This window comes from Zootoca vivipara, chromosome 8 (assembly GCF_963506605.1).
Source record: "Zootoca vivipara chromosome 8, rZooViv1.1, whole genome shotgun sequence".
In the NCBI taxonomy this organism is placed as follows: domain Eukaryota; kingdom Metazoa; phylum Chordata; class Lepidosauria; order Squamata; family Lacertidae; genus Zootoca; species Zootoca vivipara.
Window position 1 is genome coordinate 54,886,929 of NC_083283.1, and position 14,964 is coordinate 54,901,892.

A 14,964-nucleotide genomic window follows, 5' to 3' on the forward strand; every position below is an offset into this window, starting at 1 on the left:
ACACTGATTTTTTAAAAAACTTTTCGGTTTTTTCCACTCAAATCTTCCTTCAGTATTTCAGGATAGAGATAATTAATAATCCAAATTAAACAATATTAGTATGCTGCCAAACAGATGAGTTAGAAAGTTGTCTGGGTCAGGATAACCTGGGTTACAAATTCACAAATGGTTATACCTCAGGAGCGCCAATATTTATGACTGTAACTTTTAGATCACCCCTTCCACTGAATTTCAGGGGCTGTGTGTGTGTGTGTGTGTGTGTGTGTGTGTGTGTGTGTGTCAAATCCCTCATATGCACTTGTATCTCACAACTTTCTCTAAGCATCTCCAGGTGGCATATATGGTTCTCCCTCTCCTCATTTAATTCCCACAACAACTTAGTAGGGTAGCTTAGGTTAAGAGGCAGTGACTGGCCTAGGGTCACCCAGTGAGCTTCATGGTCAAGTGAGGATTTGAATCCTGGTCTCCCAGGTCCTTGTCCAGCACTCTAACCACTACACCACACTGGCTCTGTGCGTGTATCATTCCCAGGTGCAGGGTTTAATGGAAGGATATCTAGTTTGGGAGTGTTTATTGGACCATTTTTGCTACGGTCTTTTTCTGACACATTTTAGATCAGATTTGCATAGCTGCCAAGTTATCCCTTTTTTAAAGGGATTTTCCCTTATGCTGAATAGGCTTCCTCACGAGAAAAGGGAAAACTTGGCAGCTATGGATTTGTTTACAGCTGTTTGATTTAGATTCTCTCTTGATTTTTTTGTAACCCGCTAAAGGAGCAATCTTACGCCCAGCCAGCATAAAGGAGCAAAATTATGCCCAGCCAGCATAATTTATGCCAGATCCGTGGCAGTTTTTATCTTTTACAAGTTTATATTCCAGGAAACTTGGGGTCAAATGATGTGCTAGATTAAGGGAGCGATCCTAAGTATAAGAAGGCAATGCAAAGGGTTAGGGTTGTGCCCTTAGAGACTGATATTAAGCAGTATACAGTGGTACCTCTACTTACGAATTTAATGCGTTCCGAACGCAAATTCGTAAGTCGAAAAAAATTGTAAGTTGAATCCCATAGGAATGCATTGGGAGAAAAAAATTCGTAAGTAGAAGCAACCCTATCTAAAAATAAGTAGAAAAAATCCTATCTAAATCACATCCAATATGGTGGACGGAGCTCCATTCGTAAGTAGAAACATTCGTAAGTAGAGTTATTCGTAAGTAGAGGTACCACTGTATATAAATCTATGAAATGCATATAAAATAATCATCCCTGATTGGTTGGGGTTGATGGGATTTGTAGTCAAAAACATCTGGAGGATATTGGGTTGTGAGAGGTTGGTCTACTGGAATCCAGCTGTGTTTATGGCAATTCAGTGTGACCTAAATACAGTCGCTTTGACAAAAGCAAGCCGGGAGACTTAATTATGCCGAGACTGTTGAACAGATCACAACTGAGTCAATAACATGATGAATACTCAAACATGAATGATCCACTGCTAGACCTCCCTAGCCACCCATTCTTTAATACTGAATAGATTAACGAGTAATTTGTATCATTAATTTATTTTTTGCCATCAAAGAAAGATCAAATTTGTGGGCTTGGCCATTTGTTCTACTAGCAAGCAAATTGCCCTCCCTGTATACCTTGTTCAATACTATGCAAATGGAAAGAATAAAAAATTAAACATATCTGTTGGTGCCTGGTAGTTTCTTGGGAGTCTTTCATTTATTAGCTTTCTAATCTATTTTGTGCTTCCTGTCTCAGTGGCAGCAGATGGCATTATCTTCCTAGCCTCTCTGTTGCCTTGTAAATACATTATTGCATAGGAACATTAAAGGGCAGAAGATGACCATATGGTCTGTCATCACAGGATGCCCTTTAAAGCCCAAATACCAAATTGCCATCTTAAAACCCTAGTTCTTGATAATAGATGTATATTGCAATTTCTGCTATACATTGGGGTGCATGGAAGAAGCTAGAGGAACAGATTTCCAGCTGGTATGTTGGTGCAATTCCAGACTCCACTGTACTTAGTGTAGTCACATTGATATGAAAGCTCTAGCCTTGATGCCTCTTACCAGTGTTGGCTTGCAAATGGAAGGAACCTTCTTGAACACTGTAGGTGTTGGCATAAATTTAGTGGAAGATTATGGTTCTTAAGTTAAGCTGGTGTAACGTTACATCAGATCCAAACCCCCATTCAGCGTTGAGGCTGCTTCTCTGCCTAAGCCTGGAAGAGGTAAAACAAGCCATTTATGGTGGGTTGCCAGATCACATGATGGAGGTTAATGGGCTTAGGAGCCAACCCAAGTCTCTGGTTGCTGATCCAAATCCTGCCACGCCCCCATTATGTTTCCTTTGGGGGGGGGGGCTTACACCAGTCTCAGCTCCACCAGCTTTGGCTCAGCAAGCTGATGCCTGGCTGAGCTGGGATGGACAAATTAGGCAAGCATATATTGAGCTGAGCCAGGGAACAATGTCATTTGAGCCCCAAATGAAACAGGAATCAGCCAGCTAAGCTGGAGATCCACTGCATCCCAAGCAGGTCATCCCAGTGGGCTCCAGGCAACAACCCCCCCCCCCACAATCCAGCCCCATTCTCAGCACTCTCACCTTCACCTCAATCAGCTGAGCAGCTCAAGAGGGACTGCATGGAAAGGAAAGATTTAAACCCTTCTGCATATCCGATGGAAATCCCCAAAGAAAACCAATCAACAAAAAACTCCGGAAAGTAGGCACTTTTCAATGCTGTTTTTTTTTAACTGCTGTGAAAGGAACCCCATATTTCAGCTCTAAAAACCACAGATACTAACTCTTCTTAGATGGAAACAATCACTCCATTTTCATTGCTAGTAATTGACTAGGCAGGTATCAGGCAATCAAAAATCTAATCTTCATGTGTTGAATTTTAGAATTTTCAATTTGTATAGGTACATTGTAATTCCTCCTTGTTGCCCATCTCCACTTCTCCACTTTGCCCACCTATACACCTGACATTCAGGCTTACCATCGCCATGCCCTCCTGAGCCATGTGCTTGTAGTTTCGATTAATCTTTCTCAGATAGATAAAATGACAAGTTTCTATTATCTTCTCATTTATGATGGCTCTCATTCTCTGCAAAACTTTGATCTTTGGATCGATTCTTTTAAGCTCCTGCTTGATCTTTCTATCAGGGCATCTTTTGTCAGTTCTAATTCTGTACTTTCAGCTGAATTTCTTTAAAGTGTTGATGGATATCATTCTCTGCATGTCTGTATAAACTCAAGCATAAACCTGTTGTGGTCTGCCTCACATGCTTGAATAGGGCTTGAAACTCTACCTACCTCTACATTCAAAACTTCCAGATGTGGTTTTTCCTCCTGTCTTAAATTCTTGATGGTAAAATTTTACCATCCCAACTGACCATTTGCCACTCTTCCAATAGTACCACCCCCAACAGCTTGTAATCTTTGCACCAAAAATTGTCTCTTGTTTCATATCCATAATTGTTGCTGTCCAGAACTTTGGGGTTTGCCACAATATGCATATAGCTCATTGTTGGTTTTGTTATTTCCTGAAAGTAACTGTTATATAAGAAGCACCTCAACGTGTCCTTTTCATATACTGTAGTTTCCAAATATAGTAAGGTTTTAGATCAGAAGGCAGGATGGAGAACCTTATTTTTCCAGCTGAAAAGACCTGTTGCTAGGGAACTCCCTTTCTAATGTGGGGGTAAGAACCCCAAAGTCAAAGGAACATTTTCTGAGATGGGCAAGTTAACTTTTCTTGTACCAAGATGCAGACATTGGAATGAGTACACAAGCCGATCATAAAGCATTCCCTCTTCCTCTTCAGTGTTACCTCTGATTTGAGAAGGCTAACCAGTTTTCTTTGAGCATCCATTATTTACATTGATGAGGCTTGCCTGGCTGCCCTTTCTTATTGAGAAGCCAAAATGAGCCTTATGGATATGGTTCTGATCTATGTTCCAGGAAAGATGGGTGAGTGAACAGGGGATGCAGCCTCGTATATTTAAATGGCTCAAATCACAACAATTAGACACTTGGGAGCTATGGTTTTCCATTTCCACCCTGATAGAAGAAACTACCTGAAATTGCCACATTCCCACATCTTTTTATGTATCCAAGCCCATCTGGCAGAAACATTATTAATGCAAAACCTAAACTATGACTGACTGCTGAGCTGACTCCCTCAGCCACACTCCTTAATTTCGATAAATTCAGAAAAATACAGAGATGACAACATCAGATGGCATTTCTGTTTATGCGTTAACGCCTTCAGTCATGTCTATATTAGGCAAGGTACAAACCATCAGCTGCTTCTTCCTCAGTAACAGTTTCAGCGGTTGTACTTGGGTTGCATTTGATCAATGGATTTCAGCCACAAAAATCTAAAAGGTGGACTCTCAGTTTCACCCACAAAGCAGCTTGGACCTTCTGTTTATGACAGAACTAGGTATGTCGCTCAGAACAACTCATTGCCTCTGCACAGCCCATTCCAGTGATCCTGTACTACATTGTAACTCAGTGACACATCAGCACTATGTCACATGATGTAACTAAGCTGGAAGCATCCTTTTAAGGGAGTCCTGTTACCTGGTGTGATGGTGCTATTGGAGGAATCTGTCCACCTTCAGGGGGTTCTGCTGGCTTTGGGTTGTGTCACATCATTCCTGATTTTGAAGTTACAGAACATTGTGCAATATTTATTTCCCCTTTTTGCTACCCTTGAATGACAGTAACAGTAGTTTATTCTTTTACCAATTGTGTGAGTTGTACAATTCAACTCATAGTTTTTTCTGTCCCCCCCCCCCAAACCCTACTATTTGGAAGTTACTGAAGTTTACTGTGATGGTTATCAGCATATAAAATACTTCTATCATTTCTCTTAGGTGTGCTCTACATTTGCTGAGCTTTGAGCTTTGGAAAGTCAGGGCCAAAGCAGAAGACTGGAAAGAAAAGAGAATGAAAAGTACCCTAATTCAAATTCCTTGTGGATGTAAATTAGTATCACTCCACTGGGCTGAGCACACTACTCTATTTAATAAACAGAGGGACACTTTTGTCTTTCTGCCAAATAGCATTTTAACAGGCTAATGAACCCAAATAGATAGATAACTAATCAATGTATATAATTTATTAACAAGGTAAGGGTTTTTCCATTCCTTGCTTGGAAAATATCCTACTTACATCTCAGGGGGAATGCAAGTCTCTTTTAGCAGAAGTGCTGATATTAGGGTAATACATCAGCACAGGAATTCACTAAGAAGTCACGAAGCCATCATGTACCTGTGTTGGGCTATTTAGGGTCATTTGTGCCATCCACCTTGGCAAGGATTTGCTACTGATTTCTATGGAGTTCTGTACATAAAAGATTTTGCATGGATAATTGATTCCCCCTTATTTGCTGATTTATTCATTTTGGAAGCAAAGACCCAAACAAAATGTATCTTCAGTGGTATGTGTTTGGAAGATGACTAGGAATTCCTTGCAGTATCTGAGCCATAGACTCTAAGGCATTGTGTTAGCATACAATTCCAACTTTAAAATTCTCTGTATTTGTTTGTCAAGGTCAGCAGTGTAATTCCCCTTTTAGTGGTATGATGACAGTCAATGAATGTTAGGGAACGACTGTTGGAGAGAATGGACATATGTTGGAGAGGATGGACTTTCCAAATGTTCAGATGAAGTGTTAGGACTGTCACAGAGAGTGAAAGAGAAAGCTGGAAAGCTCACATCTTCTTTGTTATGACCAACTCACTGAATGTTGAATGTTCAAGCTCTTAGTGTTCATCAGAATCTTCAGGAAGAACCTCTTCATTGGCCTGTTGGGAATTATAATACAAAAAAGAAGTTCAGCTATTGTGACATAATAGGAGCAGCTGCCCTCAGTAAACTCAAGCACTGTGCTTTTGAAGAGGGATGTGCCACCCGTGTCCTCAACCTAATTTCACGTAGGTTGGGGGAGCACAGAAGGTGGATGGATGCAAGGGGGAAATGGGGGACAAAATGGACATGAGGATGAGAGAGGGGAAGCTGTCTGCAAGCAATCAGTTCTAGTACAGTCATACCTCGGCTTAAGTACGCCTCGGTTTGAGTATTTTCAGTTTAAGTACTCCACGGACCTGTCTGGAATGGACCACTTTCCATTACTTTCAATGGGAAAGTTCACTTCAGGTTAAGTACGCTTCAGGTTAATTATGGACTTCCGGAACCAATTACACTCATACCTCGGGTTAAGTACACTTCAGGTTGAGTACTCTGCGGACCTGTCTGGAACAGATTAATCTACTTTCCATTACTTTCAATGGGAAAGTTCGCTTCAGGTTAAGTACGCTTCAGTTGAAGTACTCCATGGACCGTCTGGAACAGATTAATCCACTTTCCATTACTTTCAATGGGAAAGTTCGCTTCAGGTTAAGTACGCTTCAGGTTAAGTACAGACTTCCATAACCAATTGTGTTTGTAAACCGAGGTACCACTGTAGTCTCTATAGCTCCCTGTGTGACCATAAAGAAGGCTGATTGCTGACGAACTGATGCTTTTGAATTATGGTGCTGGAGGAGACTCTTGAGAGTCCCATGGACTGCAAGAAGATCAAACCTCTCCATTCTTAAGGAAATAAGCCCTAAGTGCTCATTGTAAGGACAGAACCTGAAGCTGAGGCTCCAATACTTTGGCCACCTCATGAGAAGAGAAGACTCCCTGGAAAAGACCCTGATGTTGGGAAAGATGGAGGGCACAAGGAGAAGGGGATGACAGAGGACAAGATGGTTGGATAGTGTTCTCGAAGCCACCAACATGAGTCTGACCAAACTGTGGGAGGCAGTGGAAGACAGGAGTGCCTGGCGTGCTCTGGTCCATGGAGTCATGAAGAGTCTGACACGACTAAACGACTAAACAACAATAGCTCCCTCGGCAAGAGGAAATAATAATAATAATAATAATAATAATAATAATAATAATAATACAATTTTTTATTTATACCCCACCCATCTGGCTGGGTTTCCCCAGCCACTCTGGGTGGCTTCCAACTGAATATTAAACACAATACAACACCAAACATTAAAAACTTCCCTAAACAGAGAATGGGTGACGGAAATAGGAGGAGAGAGAGGGATATAGAAGGGGGTAGCATAAAGAGAGGAAAAGGGTGGCCCCACTCATATTTTGGCGCCTCCAAACCACTGCTAGCATGCAGGCCAATTATAGATCACCCCCGCCATGGAATGCAACTGTCAAAGGGCTCCCCACTCTAGCAGTTAGCAGTACATATTGAACTGTTTGGTTTCTGTTGTTGAGAAGCAATTTCATTTTTAGTATTATAGTGCGTGTGTGTGTGTGTGTGAGAGAGAGAGAGAGTTCTGAGCTGAGGGAGATGAAACCTTTGATGGACAAAGGAAAATTCTTGGCAAGGGAAGCAAAACTAAACATAGTATTTTGCTGTTGTTTGAGGGATATTATCTGATCCAGATTTGTTCTTAGTGGTATTAGAAAGTGCATTATATTAATATAGGTACTTTATACAAATTGTGCATTACTTAAGCAAATTTGCATGGCAGGGAAACTGTAGATGTAACATGCACACCCCAATACTCTTTAAAAAGTAAAACAGCTCTTATGCAACCCCAAATACCAGGCTGCACTGGGTTCTTGGTGTGTGTGTGTGTGTGTGTGTGTGTGTGTGTGTGTGTGTGTGTGTGTTAATTAACAGTGTGGCTGTTTATGTGGGCTACTATTGTTATGTAGTCCTAAGAAGTATGTTTTATGTGCCACATAATGTAGATCCTGAACCTGTCGTTTCAGACACAATTCAATAAAATGAACACAGGGAGAGAAAGAGGGCAGGGTTGATTAAAGGTTAGATCGATAAGATCGCATGCTTTTCATTGGCAAAGTATGTCTTCAGAAGTGTAAATTCTAACTCTTATCAAGGTTTTAATGTTACCCCTTCACCCTTAATTTTACTCCAGTGCAATGTTAAATCAAGTCAACATGAAAATAGTGGAGGAAAGGTTTTTAAGCAAAATGGAGTACAAGTTATTGTTAAGCACACTGTGCAACCTCTTGTGCTCACTGCAATACCCATAACCACAACTCTTCCTCTAAAGATGACCAGAAATGGAAAGGGTTTGTAGGGCACCTTAGTCCTTTTCAGGCATTCATCTTCTAGGTAAAATCAGTATACTAGAATAGGGATGAGGGTATTAGCTCTACCTGCCATTGCCTCCTGCAAATTGGAGGGATAACATCTGCAATGGGGAGCCTGCTCTACTCATGTATGTAAGCTTTTGTTGTGATGCAGAATCCTGGAAAACCAAAGTTCTACTTTGCACATGAGTTTTCCACTGCACAGCATCACCCTCCAGTTTATGAAAGGTGCTGGGTGGGCACAGCAAATATACTATAATAATTCTATTCTTATGAGACTTTCAATTTGGTACCAGAAGTTTGATCTGGAAGCTCCTATGAAATTTCATAACCACCTGGCCCTTGGAGCTGATCACTTGTGGCATATGTGGTGCAATCAGAACAAATAAGATTGTCTTTATTTAAAAGATACTTGCACACAACTTCACTCAACTTCACACTCAGCCCACAGAGTTGATGGTCCACATCCAGAAGAACTCATGCCCCCAAGCTTATGTTCTTCTCCTTTTTATACAGTTCTTAAACCTTGGATTCCATATATGGTGTTCTACCTCAAATCCAGTATCCCATTGGCTCTTCAACAGTCCCCCTTATATCACATGTGATTTTGACCGACTCCCTAGAGATCTGATGGATAGACTCTTTCTGAGTAAAATGTTCTAGCACTACTTTCTGATTTTCTCTCACACAGCGGCGGGCCCCACAACCTACCAAGCCCTTCCCCAAGACCATTCTGCCCCCATTCTACACTCCCCCTGGGCTCTACCAGCCCCTTTCATTATGATAACCCCAAACAACAGCTGGGGCTTGCACCTGCCTGTTATTTGTATGCACAAGGCTCAAATGCTACTCAAAATTATGATGCAAATGAAAGGGATAAACTACAGAGTCCTCCTAAAACTCACAGCTCTTCCACAAGGTGTTAATTTAGACTTTGTAACTCAGATCCTCCAGTTTGAATCACAGTCTAATGTACCGCCATCTTTCCTTCATTCTATCTTAGGGCCCCAGGGAGGTTGGGTTGATATTAAGGGCAGTTAGTGATGAAACATAGGCTATGTCTTGAAGAGCAGAGTCACAATAAGGCAACTCTGATCATCCAGTCAAATCCCAATAAAGAAAGCAGGGTTGTCAGCACCTTGGAGAGTTCACAGCAGATATCAGTAGATTTCAGTCATGGAAAGTTGTCACCTTGGTAGCAGGATGATGCTCTCTGGGGCCTTCTGGTTGGCCTGAACTTCCTATTAGCCCCACCTCTTCTGAGGATTCTGAGGAGCACTCTGGGTTTTTGTGTGGTGTTTTTTTTTTGGAATGGCCATGACCCTATTCTGTAATCTCCTGTCATGGGGAGGTGGTTAGCAATGAATTGGACGGTGTGTCACCTAAGCTGGGAGCTATGGATTCCCTCTCTCTCCACATTTGTCTCTCAGCCTCATGGAGGACAGTGGCTAGTCACCATTCCACTGAGGTATTTCCTCAAAAGTTCTTTAACTGATAAGGATCACAACAAGACAATATTTGTGTAGCTTTGTCCTTCTGACAAGTTCTTCAGTAGCTTCATTGATCCTCTACAGCAGCAGCTGGCTGGGAATTTTTTCAAGGTGCTAAAAAATTTGTCTCACAGATATCTTAATGGGGGTAGGACTTTATTGGACTTGCTAGTGATGTCACCCAGGGGACACCATTGCTCCTTCACTTGCCTTTACACATTGCCAATCTCTACTTAGCAGCATTCTAGGAAATAAGACTGTATCAGTCCAAATAGAAATATGGGTCTAAACATGACAATGCTAGAGAGAATTGCTCACAAGGAAAAGTCTATGCAAAATAAATGTATTATATTGGGAAGAGTATTTCTAAATTAGCCTTATGGGGTGGTACTACAAGCATGGTGTAAGTCACACAGAAATAAAGGGATTTCCCAGGCAGCACTTGGCTCCTCCCCAACACTTATATGAGCATCAGGAAAAATCTTGAGCAAGTCTTCCCAACTGGCTGCTCTAGTGTCTGCACACAGAGCAAGATATTGGCTGTGAACTATTTTATTGGTTTTCTTTATAAATGTAAATATTACGCATTCAATCATAAAAGCTTCCAGGGCGGTTTGCCTGGAATCAGCACTCAAAGACAATATCTATTAAAATATAATGCACTGGACCCAAAGATGCCATGAGTGGACTTCAGTTTATGGAAAGAGTACCCTTAGCACCTGTTTTTTTGCAGCAGCCCTTCCTTCCTTCCTTCCTTCCTTCCTTCCTTCCTTCCTTCCTTCCTTCCTTCCTTCCTTCCTTCCTGGAAATATCTTCTGGAGAGCAAGGGACACTGCTGAACAGTGTGAGAGGAAGCATGGGGGCGGGTGGCTGCAGAAAGGAGGGGTTTGGCCAAAACTGCATCCTTCCACTAGCAGAAGCCTTCACTGCATCACATGACATTCCATCCATGGAAGAACTCCTTTAATAAATCAGAATGTACTTTGGGATTCAATCCAATATCTAATAATTGTGAGTTAGTTCTCTAGGAGATGGTAGAGATTTCTAGTAATATAACATTAAAACATAAGAAGAGCCTGCTAGATTATTGCCCCATCTAGTCCAGCGTCCTGTTCTCACATTGGCCACACAGATGCCTTTGTGAAATTCTCAAGGAGGGCCTGAGTACAAGAGCAAACCACTCCTCCTGTGGTTTCCAAAAACTGGTAGTCAGAAGCATTCCTGTCTCCAACCTTGGAGGTAAAAAATAGCCATTGCGCCTAGTAGCCAAGTATGTTTTGTTCACATAAACTATAGAGAATAAATCTTTTATCAGCCAGATCTGAGGCATGGGGCAAAAGATTTGTTGACCTGGGCAAAATAAAGTAACACGCAGCTTATACACACTGAGGGGACCATGAGAATTATTCTGCTTCTGATTTTTTTCTGTGGGTTTGAGGCTTCCCTGTCCCCTTAAAATGTTCCTGATGAGAGTTGTTAAGTGGCTTTTCAGATTGTGACTCTCTTTTGCTCTAGGAAGACCAGCTTTGCAAAACCCTTGACCTTAGTGATTTAAATCTTTATGCTCCTACTATGTCGGAAGACAGTAGGCACTCACCTCTGTAATGTATGTCAAAAAATGTTGGTCTCTTTCATTGAAAATCATCGGAAAATTGAACAGCCCAAAAATGATATAATTAATGAATAAAATATACAACTGGTCACATCTCAGATGGAAGGTGGAAGAAAAAAAAATCCAATAGACGAAAAAAAAATCCCCCCACATTTCAATCAGACAGTCAGTAATCACTGTCTCTAAACCTAAATGGCTCTTTGGCTGCACAGTCACTCTTAATTTTCAGAACAGTCCTTCTGCTATGGCCCGATGAGCCACTGAGGTGGATTTTCTCCTACAGCCGCACATGGTCTGTTTTCTATCTCAAGCCTTTTTCTATTGATATCCTCTGTGACCTTGAAGAAATGATTCATTCCCTTTGTGTGAAAGAGGGTTTGACAGTAGGACCAGCCACCGAAGACAAAGCTATAGATGACAAGACCAGGAATGATCCGAGGGTACCATCATGCGCTCTTGCTACTCAGACCTTTAAAGCCTGAAACTGGATGACTTCACTGACCCAGAAACATCTCCTAATTTCTCCTGATTATCTGAAAGTATCTCTTCCTAGACAGAATGCTGGGCTAAAATAAAACAATTGAAGCTGTAGTCCTATGGCCATTTACCTGGGAATAGGTCCCCCTGCATTAAATGGGACCTACCTCTGAGCAGAGAAGGGACTATTGCACCCATATCCTCTTTCTGTAGGTATCTGGTTGACCACTGCAAGATGCTTGAGTAGAGGCATTTGGGCTCCTTTAACAGATTTAATTTTTCCAAACTAGAATGCTTCTTTTGCCTTTTGCTCCCAGCTGACTCTGTGTAATACAACGTTATTTGGATAGATGTTCCATCAGTGAAGCATCACAAAATTTCCTGCACTTTGCCAAAATCAAACAGGCATGTGGGGCCTATAGAATTATCCAGTTTGTCATAAACTGATGCTTCATTTATGGTCAATCCTTAGACATCAAGTTCACCTTTTGCAGGCCTGACTGAGCTCACTGTGGATCATGAGGCTGTTGCACAAAGGACACTGAAATGGACCACTTCCTTGTCCATCTTTCAAGAACAGTCTGGGCATTTGACAGCAGCTGTTTTCATCTGAGATTCTCAAAGCAATTTACACCCCATGATTAAATCTCACAGACCATGTTACTAAAGTTCCTAAAGGCACTATGATATATCCTAAGGCAAAGAATGTGGAAAAAATAATTAAAAGGGAGAAAAAAGTCATGTCTTCCAATCTTCTCCCTTAACCAATAGGATGAATTAAAAGCTCCATCAAGGCTTCAAGGACATCATAAGGGTAAAGAATGATAAAGTAATGCAAGAAAAAAAAATCGAGATGAATTTAGCTCTGTAGTATTCACAATATAGCTCTTGACTCCATAATGGAAACCATGGATCTAGCATGATATTCTTTTCCCATATCTTCCCAGACCAGGAGCCTGGAATACCTAAGAAATAAAAGACCCCCCCCCCAATGTCCTGTAACAGTCTTAAAGGGGGCTTCAGCACACTCGGTTTACTGTCGTTTTCAATGTGGCCTAGTCATGATCAATGTTAGTTGGACTGGAGACAATAGGTAGGTACTAAGTGTGTGTGCACCGATAATATCTGAACCTGTGCGTCTTCTGGAATCGTTTTGACCCATTTCTGCTTGGCCAGCCTTTTAGCAACTGGGATGGTGCAGTTACCAAGGCGGTTGAGTTGATAATTTTCATTTTGCTGCAACGTTTTGGTGACCGTGGTTGAGCTGCCTTAAGCGTAGGCATGCTAGCATTTATATATACCCTTACTTTAGAGCCTGCCTATAGCCTTCAAGGCAGAGTAGGCAAACACACACACATCTCATAGATAAATAAATAAATAAATAAATATAAACATCACCTTTGAGCCACTGATTGTATCTGGATGAGTGAGCATGCTCAGTTTTATTCTGAGATGCTTTGCGCCATCTGCTGGCGTTCTGGTGTAATTGGGAGATGCTGGAGCCTGAATTACTGCCCAGCTTGATTGTGACTTGAGGCGTTTCCTCATACTTTATATTGCCACTCTAAGTATGGGTTCCCTACTGTGTCAAGCAATTCTGCTGCACTAGACCCATAATAAAGATTTTTTAAATGTGAAAATTAGTCTTTGGTGAATAGAAATTATTTTCCTAGCTGCTGGAGACACTCAGGTAAAAGGCAGTGACATTCACATGAGTGGGTCATTGTGTTATTGTTAACACTCAGCTATTATTGCTGCACACGCAGCAGTCGGCACAGATGTTACCCACTTTTTATCATTTAAGAACAAAGAGGTAATTATATTTAACCTTTTTCTCCCCAAGAAGTCTAAACAATAAAATGTCACAATAAAGTGCTCAACAGTTAGCGATATAAATATTTATTTAAGCAGCAGCCATAATTCACTGAATGCGAACAGGGGTGCTGCCGAATTCAAAAGCCGACTTGAGCCACTGTCAAACAACATCATTCGAGAGGCTGTTCACTCTCACAGATTAGGGGTGAAGTGCGGCGAGTTTAACGGAAGGAGATTCCCAAAGGGCTACTTCTCGTGGCATTTTGCAAGACATGGTTACATTCTTGGAAAGCACACCAAGTTGTGAAGATAAACAAACACATCATACCAGAATTGCATTATATATCCATTTGCCTTGGATATAAAGTGTCCATAAATTGTTATTTTGTGTCCATCATCAAGAAGGAGACATATATATTACCTATTCCAATACCTGTGTTTTGTAAAGACACAGATGCGTCTCCCAATACCATACCTGCTTCTTCAAAATTAATGACAGTTTCCCTATCAAAGCTTATGACAAAACACACATGGCAACTTTGTTCCTGGCTGTTGTTTTGGCACTCCAAGCCAGACAATGCCACATATCAAGAGTTCTTCCCTTACATGTATGTACCTCCCTATTCTTCAAGTTGGGGTCAAATTCGTAGAAGTAGCTGCTACTTTTACTGCATTTGACACCTCTCAGCTAGTTGGCAGTTGCCACTATAGATGGATGAATATGCCAATTTTGGTTTCTCTCAGTTTCTCATTTTTCTAAGCCTAAATTATGTTCTCCACATTAGTTTGTGGTTTAAAAAATTAAAAAAACACCCTGAAAAAATTTCAGCATTTTAGTGCAAATTTCTCCCAATATACACACCTGTGTCTACAATTTTACCTAATAGCCAAATTCTTACAAAACCATTTCTCAAATAGAATGTGTTTTTGTATGCTATTTTCACCAACATATGCATTTTATAAGTACAACTTGCTCTAGTACAGGCATCCCCAAACTGCGGCCCTCTAGATGTTTTGGCCTACAACTCCCATGATCCTTAGCTAACAGGACCAGTGGTCAAGGAAGATGGGAACTGTAGTCCAAAACATCTGGAGGGCCAAAGTTTGGGGATGCCTGCTCTAGTATATGCAGTTTTGTACACATTTCTTGGCTGGGGAACTACATTGCAAAATTCAGAGAAGAGCGAATTTTGAAGGGTGATTACACTTTGATCCTCAGAATGTTCTGGAAGGAGGAAATTAGATATGTTCATGTTTCAATGGGAACTGAATTGAACTTCTCCCCATCCCTACCCTGCAATCTAGGCAGAATGTTTTGATATGTGCAATTCAACATCTACCAAAGGACCATAAAAGGCAGAGGCAGTGAATGGGAACCACATAGACATGGAGGCATGAGCCAGTTGCTTTCTGTCCACTTGGCA